This window comes from Chionomys nivalis, chromosome 21 (genome assembly GCF_950005125.1).
Source record: "Chionomys nivalis chromosome 21, mChiNiv1.1, whole genome shotgun sequence".
Lineage (NCBI taxonomy): Eukaryota > Metazoa > Chordata > Mammalia > Rodentia > Cricetidae > Chionomys > Chionomys nivalis.
The window spans coordinates 9469598-9481277 of NC_080106.1; positions in this window are offsets into that span (position 1 = coordinate 9469598).

Consider the following 11680-nt stretch of genomic DNA (forward strand, 5'->3'; position numbering starts at 1 on the left):
GGATTCGCCTCTGGCTGAGGGGCTCTGTCCTTAGGGCCAGCAGTCTAGCCAGACACCAAGCAGAAACCCGGCCCTGGTTTCTTAGGACAGAGGGCAGGCTCCGGGAGGGTGTCTAGGTTGTCAGAGCCAGTAGACCTCATTCTGGTAGGATTTAAGATCCTGTGGGGAATGGACTGGGCTGTGCATGAAGCTGAGACCTGTGGGAATATGCTCAGGGCTGGTTCTGGGACAAAGTCATGACTCAGGGTTCATGAGTGTCCCTAAAATGAAGGCCAGGGCTAATGAAAGTGATCGATGTTTAGAGTGCTTGCTGTGCCAGTCTGGTGACCTGAGTTTGAGTCCTGAAGTCCACGTGAAGGTAAAGGGGAAGGAAAACTCCACAGAACTCTGTCCTCTGATCTGCACACACTCCTTGTATGTATACATGTGTGGGCATGCACACACACACACCACAAAATCCATAATTTAAAAAAAATAAAAAGCCTTAAAAAATGGAAAATTGGGCCCAGGCTATCTCATTTGCTGTTTCTTCTGCTTCCTTCTCTTTCCTCTCCTTTGTAAATGGAGACTACTCTTTCAACCTGGCTGCCCAGACCCAAATAATCATATAGAAACTACATTAATTACACCACTGCTCGGCCAATAGCTTAGGCATATTCCTGGCTAACTCTTATATCTTAAATTAACCCATTTTTTTATTAATCTGTGTATAGCCATGAGGCTGTGGCCTACTGGTAAAGGTTCTGGGCATTTTTTCTCCTTTGGCAGCTCCATGGCATCTCCTTGACCCCACCTACTCTCTCTCTATATCTCTTCCAACCTCGCTATATTCTGCCCTGCCATAGGTCAAAGCAGCTTTATTCATTAACAAATAGAAGCAACATGTATACAAAAGGGCTTCCAACATCATCTCCCCCTTTCTGTCTAATTAAAAAGGAAGGTTTTAACTTTAACATAGTAAAATTACATATAATAAAACAGTTATCAAGCAAGAATTATAATTACAATGACCCATTCAGAGGTTTATTTCTGTCTGAATCTATCTTTATTACGTATCTGTAATCATTTTTGACCAGGAGCACCTTTTATTTTTTTTCTTAAAATGCTAAGCAGGCATGGCTAGGACCAACTCTGTGGCCCTGCCTGTTTGCTCCACCCAGTCCAACATGGCGGAGGTATGTTCACTGCCTCTGTGAGCCATGTTCACCGCCCCAGCTCCAAGGATGCAGCGGGTCTATGTTGCCTTTAAACAATTTGTAATACACTGCTCACAGACCTCATTTAAGTGCCCTTTATCAGGACTCTCCCCCCAAAGAGCCAGAACCATTCCTGTGAACCAGGAAGCCATTTTTTTAAAGGAGCCATGTAACCTTTGCTGCTAATGCTGAGTCAGGAAGCCTTTTCTTTTCCTTTTTTTTTTTTTTTTTTTTTTTGGTTTTTCAAGACAGGGTCTCTCTGTAGCTTTGGTGCCTGTCCCGGAACTAGCTCTTGTAGACCAGGCTGGCCTCGAACTCCCAGAGATCCGCCTGCCTCTGCCTCCCGAGTGCTGGGATTAAAGGTGTGCGCCACCACCGCCCGGCTAGGAAGCCTTTTCTTAAAGGAATCACACCTCTGCTTGCCTCTAGCAAACAGAGCCTATCTGAAAAACAATGCAGCTACCAAGGAACTGTGCTTGGCTTCTGTTTTTGCGGGTCTAGAAGCCCTCTTTTTTTCTTAAGCTTTTTTTTAGGTCTTATGTGGACCCATGCCCCAGATGGTGGGCTCCATTTGCATATAAAAGAGTTCCAAAATAGCTTGGAGTAGAGTATAATGGAGGTTTATTTATTAGGGGATAAACTCATAGAAATAGTAGTGATCCACAGTCCTCTGTGTGTGCGGGAACTGGAACCGAATCCAGCAGCCAGCCAAGAGGCACACTTTTTGTCTACATTTATAGTACCTGAGACTACGCCCAAAGTGGGCCGGTATCTTAAAGGCCTATAGCACTCCTTCCTTCTCTTCTTTTCCTCCCATCTCTAGCCTCAGTGTGGGAAAGGAGGGGAGCTGGGGAGAAAGGCACAGACAGCTCTGGAACTCTCCACAGGGCTCCAGGGATCTGTTTCCAAGGAAACATATGGGGTGGGGTGGGGCTTGGAACCCACTTGAGTTGCTCACCCCTTGGTCTGAAACCTCTGGAGTCAGTGACGATCTCCCTGAGTAAGGCACCAAGAGTGCCTGGTATGCAGTTGGCGCTCAATAAATGGTATATGTGCTGCAAATCCCTTCATACCTGCTCTAGCACCTTCCAAAGTTGTTCCTGCAACTATAACGCCTGGCTACCTTGTTCAGGAACTGTTCAGGGCCCTTCACCCTGGGACCAAGGAAGGTCCATCACATGAGCATTGATTGGTCCCATCCTTTCTCAACCTCCTCGGTCACTGCTGGAAACTGAGCAGGACCAGGTCAAGAGCACTGGATCTGCTAAGGCTCTGGAGAGAGAGCCCCAAGTCCAGCCCCAGCTGCCTATCAGGGTAATTGCATTCCGTTGTTCAGGGTGCACGCTGCGTGTCTCCGGGGGGTGCTGTCCACACATCTGCAAAGCTGGACTTTTCGTGACTTTGCCCCCAACAATGGCTGTCTAGGTATGTCAATATCCACCCCCTCCCATGAGGCTTTGAGGATGGAACCCAGGGCCTCGCCTGGGCTAAGCAAGCAGCATCCACCAGGCTTATGTCCCTGTTAATCAGATGATGGCAAAGGAGCACCTAGCTGCTCCTGGTGGTTGCTGTTAAAGCTCTGCAGCTGGGATGGGAGAGGTGGCTCAGCAGGTGAGGCTGGGGGTTGGATGCCAGCACCCATGTGACAAGCCAGGTGTCTTACACAAGCCTGCAACTCCAGGTCCAAGTCAGGTGGAGACAGGAGGATTGTTGGGATGTGCTGGCATCTAGCCTAGCTTAGAAAATGCAAGCCCTGGATAGGTTCAGAGTCCTGTCCCTGTCTGTCGTCCCCTCCCCCAGCCCCCCATCTCCACCCTCCCATGCCACTCAGATGAACAGGCGGAAAGTGACAGACGAGGATGTGGCTGGTCTCTGCATACACACACAGGCACACACACAACAGGAACACACACAAGCAAAAACACATAGGCACACCCACCCAGCCACAGACACACAAAGACACACGGGGAATCTTCTTTTCGTTCACACTCCGCTGTACACAGCCCTCCGGGTTAGTTACACTGTTGTGGATGACAAACGAACCCCCGAGTAACTCAAATGTTGCCTGCCTGAGCTGTCCCCTGTCTGTCTCAAGAGCTGACCACTAGCCTTCAGTGTGCTAAGGATGCTGGGTGGTACATCAGAAGCTGGGATATTCAATGTGCTGCAAGCTTGCTCTGCAGCACAAGAAATAGGGAGGACACCTCAGTGCCTCAGTTTACCCCCTCTAGAAGCAAAATATAGAGCTGTTTGCAAATCTCCCACTAGGGAGGACACACTGTCCTTGCTGCTCTGCTCCTGAGATGCTTGGCCCTGAATGTCTCCCAATTTGGAGATGCCTGGAGCTGCGACCCCATTTCCTGTGTCTGCACACGCCCCTCCATTCTGGCTGCCAGAGAGGCCCCCACCAATCAGGCCCCTGAGACCTCAGAGGCCACTCAGAGAGGAAGTCCCCTTCCGCCTCTCCCAGGCTGGACCCTGTGGTGTTTCTTTTGGAATTTCTTGGCTCGCATGGGGCAGAATGTTCTAGCCGGCAGCCACAGGCCTTCCTTCTTGGCCAGGGGACTTGACCTGCCACCGCCCACCACCACTGCCTCCCATGTCTCTTTAAAGAAAATACAGTGGGCGTGGGAGCTGAGACCTGACCCAAGCTCACCACTACCACAAGGTGTGGGTATGGACGGGCCTGATGGCTCAGGGTCACCCACCCCCCCGCCGTGATGAGAGGCAGGATGGGAGGAGTTGGCTGGCTGGCAGGACCCTGAGTGGCCCTTCCAGAAGAGAAAGCCAGCCCTTCATTCACCGGCTCCACCAGGCCTCTTAGCAGTGGGGTAATTAAATATTTATGCCTCTCTCTCCCCAAGAAAAGTGATAAGTCAGATTTCTACACCAGAGAGAGCGCCCAGGGCGAGGTGTCTGTGCCAAGAGCCATGAAGACAAAGCCTTCACTTCAAGCCACGGGTGCAAACAGCACTCACCTCCCACCGCCACCACGGGCTCCACACCGGACAGCCAGAGACTCACAAGGCTCCAGGACCAATTAGGCTGGGTGCTGACGTCAAGTCTGGGGCCGGCTTTCTCGCTGCCTTGATATTCATGACACCAACAGATGGAGCAGGGAAACATCCCAGGGCAGGACAGGGCCCAGGGCCACCATGGGAGTGGGAGAAGGGGTCTCTGGGAATGGAGCTCTAGAATGTCATGCTACAGAATGTGCAGACAGGGAAGGTGTGCATACTAAGTGCCTGTTGTATGCCTGTGTGCCTCCATATGCAACAGCAGCAAGAAGGCAGAAGAGGGAACTTATTGCGTACCTACTGTTTACCTACAAATCCTCGTCTGCCATGGTGGCAAGGTGACGGGAGAAGATTCGCTTACTAAGTACCTACTGTGTGCTGACGGGTCCCTGGGCGAGTTCTAGACTGCTTTGTTGGCCTTGTTACGACAGACCTGGCAGGACGATCACCCTTGCTTCAGCTGGGGAAACGAAGGTTACGGTAGCAGCAGGATGGGACGGGTGAGGTCAGGGTGGGGCCTGGACCACTCCCCTCGCTCAGAGCACAGCTGCTCTCTGGAGCCCCCTTACCTGTGTCTGTGTAGATGCCGGGTGGGTGTGGGCTTCCCTGGGGATGTAGAGGTGCCGCCTGAGGGGTCTGTCTGGGAACAAGTCTCCCCTGGAAGGGAGGTTAGGTGAAGATCCCATGCTTCTGCCTGATAAGACCACCTGGAGAGGGGCATCTGAGTCGGCACCCACACGTGCCCACCTCCAGCAACTGTTGTGTGCGCAGGGGCGTGTAGTGACGGGCATCCTCCTCAGCACTGCCCTGAGTCGGAACGAGCAACAGATCCCTCTGGACCCAGTCAGGGTCCACAGCACTAAATTTCATTATGTGCTACATCTGTGGTCCAGGCTTCTCGCAGTAGAAAGGTGTCTTCTCGCGATGATATAAGGTGCCAGGAAAGAAACACCGCGTACACAATCCCTTAACACAGCCCAGGCTCCAACTGCACTCAAGACAGGGTACTGCTCCTGTTGTGGGCCAGTGGGAGCATGGAGAGTATCAGAGTAGCCAAGAGGCGGGAGCCAGGCCGCCAGCTTACACGGTGTCTTTGTATGTCTGTGAGGACAAAACTGCCCTTGGGGACAGACAGAAGCCCAGGGCAGGCAACATGGTGAATACACATTCCCTTGTAGGGAGAACCACCTGTCTGACAGCACCTAGCCAACCCCGGATGAGAAGAAATAACAGAGCACTGTTAATGAGCGCCTCTGCCCCGACTTTTGTCTGTGGCTCAGTGTCCTTCCCTGGCCCCCTGCCTAAAGCAGGCAGCCCAACCTGACAGCTGCGGCATGTGGAAAGACTCCTCACCTGGCCAGGGGTGAGCCTGTGGGTGGCAAGGGTGGTGTTCTACATCCTGAGTCCTGTCCCAGCTAGTCTGCCCCCCACCCCCTGCCACATGTGCACATGTGCGCGCGCGTGCGCGCGCACACACACACACACACACACACACTTCCCCACCTCTCTTTTCCCTCTTGCAATCCAGACTGTGAGTAGATTGGAGGGGTGGGAGATGCCAAAAGGCTGCAAAGGAGGGAGTTCCTTGTGTGAAAGGTGAGCCATGTTACTTGGAGCTCCCTGGTGGCTGGGGAGCCTGAGATAGACAGGGCCAGCTGGGGGAAGCTTAGGCGCCTAGGTGACCGAGTGGGAGGGGCCATCCCCACCCTGAGGCCCCTTCTGGGCTGTTTGCCACCCAGCCTTAAGACAGGCCTCCCAGGGAGACACTGACCCTTTGTGGCTAATAGTGGGCTTCCACCTGCCAGGAGGGGCCTCCAGGCCCCCCTATGGTGTCATTTCAGCACCTGGCACCAGGGCATGCTCCAGCCCTCATTCATTCCTTCGAATATACTGCGGTGGTAGCACAGTGGTCAATTCCAGGCACTAGGGACTGAAGAGAAGAACGGCAGAAAAGGATAGCAGATCCCTGCTCTCTGGGCAGGAGGGAAAAACAACCGTCCCTACATGTGGACCAGCAATGGAGCACAGAGCCTGGGCTCTAGCCAGGACTCAGGCCCTGGGATTGCCCAGGGCAGCTCTGCCAGGTTGGACTCCATGCCCGGCTGAGAGGCCTGTGGAATGTTCCTGACAAAGGATGGGGAAGCATTGTTGGTAAAGCGCTCAGCATGTGCTTCGGCGCACAGTAGCTGTCATCACTACCACTTAGACAGTGAGCAACCTGCACAAAACCACCTGCATGAACCTTCTAGCCGCCGTTCATCAAAAGCCTTGGTGTGCAGTATGAATGCAATTAAAAATACATTTTGGGCTTAAGATGTGGTTCCACGGGGTTGAGGGCTCACCTGGCATGCACAAAGCCCTGGGTTGGGCATGGTGGCAAATGCCTGTCATCCCAGCACTCAGGTGGTAGATACAGGAGGATCAGAAGTTCAAGGTTATCCTCAGCTACACAGAGGTTTTGAGAGCAACTTCAGCGTATGAGACTATGTCCTCCTCCTAATTTTTTTAAAATTTGTGGCTGGTTGAAGCCGCAGCTACCAAGTCTGCAGAAAGGGAGTAAAGAGGCTGGGAGATGGGAGTCGTAGATAAGAGCACGCAAGGATATGTGTTTGGATCCCTGGCATCCAGGTAAAAGGTTGGCATGGCCCTGTATGCCTATAACCACAACACTATGGTGGTAGAGACAGGATTACCATAGTTGGCTGTCCAGCCAGATTAGCCAAAAAGTTATGAATCAAGGTTCATTGAGAGACTCTGGCTCAAGGAACAAGGCAGAGAGTGGAGCAAAATCCTCACTGCCTTCCTCTGGCCTCTGTTTGCCCGTGCATACATGCACAACATACAAACATACAGCAGCTACATATGTTACAGGACCATGAGCACAGAGATCCTTGGAGGCCTGAAAGCAACTGGGCCTGGGGCAATGGCCTATGAGTCCAGCACTTGGGAAGCTGAGGCAGGAGGATTGTGAGTTCTAGGCTAGTTTGGGGTATAGGGGTTTGAGATCACTCCTGGCTAGACAGTAACCCAGCAAAGGTACACACACAGTTGCCCTGCACTGTGCTGTTCAAGGGTTGAGTGCAGAGATCTGGTCAACAATGACACACTGAAGGGTGGATGTGGAAACGTCCTGCAATGTCATCACATTGACCACAGCCAACCTTGGCTGCTTTAAGAGCCAAAGGGCCTTTGTCATCTGATAGCCAGGTATACACCAAGCCCTCTGTCCCGGGGACATTTCTAAGCTCTGACAAATACTCGTTAGCCTGCTGCCCAGGCACCGTCCTCCACATGGCCGCCTTAGACAGATTTGGTCCTGGGGTAAGCAGAGAGAGAGCAGGGCCAGGATGCTAGCCTGGTGTGGTGGCCTGGCTGTGGCCCTGGTCCCAGGTCCCAGCTACAGCTGAGATGTCATGGAGCCTAGCATGGTGAATTGCTCCCCTAGTAGATAAGCCAACCTAGCCAGTGGGGAGAGGGCCTGGCCAAGGGTCACTTGCAGTTCAAAGGACAAACTTGTGTAAAACCTCGGGACAGGACATGTCCCTGTGCAGCCAGGCCTGAGGGAGGTCACTCTTTGTTCCCTCTGATACAGGTGACTTGGACAGTGGCTGCTGGCCTCTGCAGGAGCTTCCTGAGTCGGCAGAGTTTGTCTTGGCCATCGTCCACTTTCCCTGCCCAAGCTTGCCACCCTGACTCCAGCCTAGGGACACAGGGAGAGGAATCAGAGTAGTCACCATGCAGTGACATGTGCAGAGCAGGGGCTGTACCCAGGCCTACCTAAGTGCCCCATACTGTCCCCATTCTCTGAGGGAAGAGATACCTGACTAGTCCCTTTTCACAGATGGGAAAACTGAGGTCCAGAATCAATGCTGGCCACAGTCTTCAATTATGAGGCAATGGAGCTGGAATCTAACTTTTACATCCAGCTATATATTGCATGTGTGGGCATACATACCAGAGGATAATTCACGGGAGTTGGTTCTCTCTTTCCACTATGGTTGAATCTCCAGAACAGAACTCGGATCATCAAGCTTGGCTGCAAACTCCTTTGTCTGGTGAGTCACCTCATCATCTCCATATCTGGGATTAGAATCAAACAGTTTGGCTGTGGAGTCCCCAAGATGGGCTGGGGTGACTAGTCAGGATCCAGCACAAAATCACCAGCTATTTCAAACTGGGCAGATGAGAACCGAGCTCCAGGAGGAAGTCAGAGGTTGCCATGTGTCCCATGGGCCTCACTTTTGACCTCAGGGCTTCTCTGTCATCCCAGAGGCTGTGTGGGCTGGCCTGACTATCATTGCAAGCTTTCAGACACCCTGGGAAGGAGGCTTTGCTTCCTAGTTTGGGGGATTCACAGAGGGTGCTGACTTTGTGTGGTACCAAGCAGGGCCTCTGTTTCATAGCTGGACAGTGGTGGAACCCCAGCTTCTACATGTCATATGCCAACCACAAGACCATATTTATCAATTGCACACAGCCTATCATCTTATACTTGAAGGTAAAGGTAGCAAGATCAGGGGTTCAAGGTCAGCCTTAGCTACATAGTGAGTTCACAATCAATCTGGCACACCTGAGCCCCTGCCTCAAAAATAAACCAAAATCGACAACCCTCACCATCTGCTGGCAGGGAAGGGCCACAGGGTTAACCCAAGCTAAACAAGAGCCTGGCATGCTTCCACCCAGAACTTGGAGGCTGAGGCAAGAGGAACTCAGGTACCAGGGTTAGCCTGGGCTTACAGAGGGAGACTCTGTCTAAAACACACACACCAGCACTGAGGTAGAAACTGAGCTCACACAGTAGGGCCTCCTGTGGAGGAAGCTCTGTGTCTTCTACCTCTTACCCCCCCACCCCCAGTTCCTGGCTGTGGAGAAATGCCCCAAGATTGGGCAGTGTATAAAGGCATGACTCTAGCCCTCTGCTCTCTGGAGGCAGCCCTGTGACCTCATTCTGAGGAAGCAACCCCCAGAATATTATCAGACATTTGCCATGGAGACCTTCCCACTTTGAGGTGCAGGAGCTCAGAGAGAAAGACTGAGATCTGCGTGGCTGTTTGAAGCATCTTGTTGGCTGGGATCCCCTGCTTCCCCAGACAGAATGTTCTCTGAGTGAACACAAGGCCCTGTGCCTGCTGTTCTCTCGCAGACATGGCCCAAGTGCCTGGTGACGGCTGTGTACACAGTAGGCACTTAGTTCTTACTCCCCCAGTGACAGATCACATCCATCTGAACATACGGCCTAGGATGGTCCAGCGCTCAACTCTCAAAAACTGCCCGCGAGGACCCAGATGGCAGGCATACACATCCCAGTCTGGTTTCTCTTGTCCTGTGTATTGAAACCCTTCATAATAAGTAGGTGAACATGACAGCGAGGTAGGCTGACAGAGGACAAGGGTCACACAGCAGGCAGGGACTGTAAGCAGGTGTTAGGAACCCATGAATCACCAAAAGGATGGTGGCAGGTGAGGTGAACACTCGTGGCTCCCAGACCATGGCTCCTGCTCCAGGGTGCCACAGAACTTCCCAGAGAGGCAAAGTAACTGCCCAAATCACACACCACACCTGAGGACAAGGCAGAGTCTAACCGAGGGCCACCTGAGCCCTCAGGTTCCATTCACCGAGTCTTCCTGGGGTTTTCTGTTTCTGGACCCAGGGCGATAGTGATCCCAGTCCCTCCTGGCCTTTGTCCTTGGGCGTTGAAGTTGCCACTGGGTTTTCAAAGTGGACACAGCTCAAGGTTTTCCTTTTTTCCTAACTGTTCAAGACTGTAGTTGTCAGGGACTGCCTCAGAGACACCACAGGGGCCCAGGAACAAGAGAGGGACCTGGACTGCCGTGAGACATGCCCCTGAGACTGGAGGGAAAATCATCTCAGCTATGACAGGGTCCCACGCAGTACACATGTAGCTGTGGAGAACACAGCCACCATAAGACGGTAGCTGGGCTCCTCTCTTGTGTGGGAAGTGACCAGGATGCATGCCCTTGCCTTCCTGAGTTGCAAGCTGGGTCTCATAGTGTATGTCCCTGTCCCATATGACTCAGCAATGTGTTCATCTATTGGGGTACACACACACACACAGACTGAGACAGACAAAGGCAGGCAGAGAGAGGGACAAAGAGACAGAGACTCAGACAGACAGAGATAGAAACAGAGACAGACAGACAGACAGACAGACAGATAGACAGAGACAGACACAGAGACAAAGAGTAACAGGGAGAGACAGAAAAGAGGAAAAGGACAGACCAAAGCAAAACTGACAAGGACAGGGAGCATGCGCCCTCCAGTGGCCACCCTGGACTCTGCGGGTTGGCAACTGGAGGCCCAGCCTTACCCTCTTTGACCACCAGATGTCTTGGTTATGCCTAGCCCAGGGCAGTTTTTCTTTTTCAAAAGCCATGAGGTTCTCAAGGCTTCCAGTGAACAAGACCTCACACACTCTGCCCATGACACCTATGTCACTCGTGTGTCTCCAGCCTCCTGTGTACCCTCTGCGGTCCCTCCGCCCCAGGCAGGAGAATCTGAGCATGGTCTCTGTTGCCCTCTGGTGGTCACATGCTATAATACAGGACAGACTAAGATGAAGCTGATTACTGGAAGACAGCCGGATGCAAGGATGTACCAGTTCACTGCCTATCAGAGGCCAGTTCTGGCTATCAGGGTTCAGCCCATTCCTGCACCCAGGATCTGGCCATATCCTTGGGGCATTAACAACCGGCCCCCGCCGCCACCAGGCAGAAAAGCCACCAGCAGTCAGTGAATGGGTCTTCAGGGGCACAGGAGGAGAACAGGTGCCCTGTGTGAGTGGCTCCTCTACAGGCTGAAGCAGTAGCCCCTGAGTGAGCCCCACCTCCCATGCCAAAGTGACGCATCTGCTCATCCCATGTGCAGAGACCCCATTTCCTATAAGGCTATGTCCCGAGTCCTAGGGTGGACGTGTGCTTTGGGAGACTCTTTTCAGCCCAGCAAAAGGCCCAGAGTAGAAGGGGTAGAACAGGGCTTGGGGCTGTAGGCACCACAACCTGACATTACCCAGAGAGAAAACCACAGGACTGGCAGAGCCCCTGTGGACAGTAAGGGCCGTGATAGCCCCAAATAGAAGTCACAGTACCTTAAAGAACATGCAGAGAATTGTCTGTATGCTGTCTGAGGGGACCTGGCCCTCCAGAAGGGAACATAGCACAGGTGCTCCTGAGACCAACACACAGGGATGCTCCTGAATGCCAGCTGCACGGGCACCAATCTCCCAGTGCCCTGCTTACCCTACCTCTTCACCACATTGCCAGGGGCTCCATCTCCCTAATTAGGTAATAGTCTAGATTCAAGAGAGGCTGATTTGCTTCAGGTCACGCAGCAGAGCTGGGGTGTGGAATTTGAACCTGGTGCAGCTGACCTTAAAGTCCCTGCCTTAATAAGTGTTTGAAAGCAAATACCAGCATGGCAAGAGCTGGACCGCACAAAAAGCCGACCCAG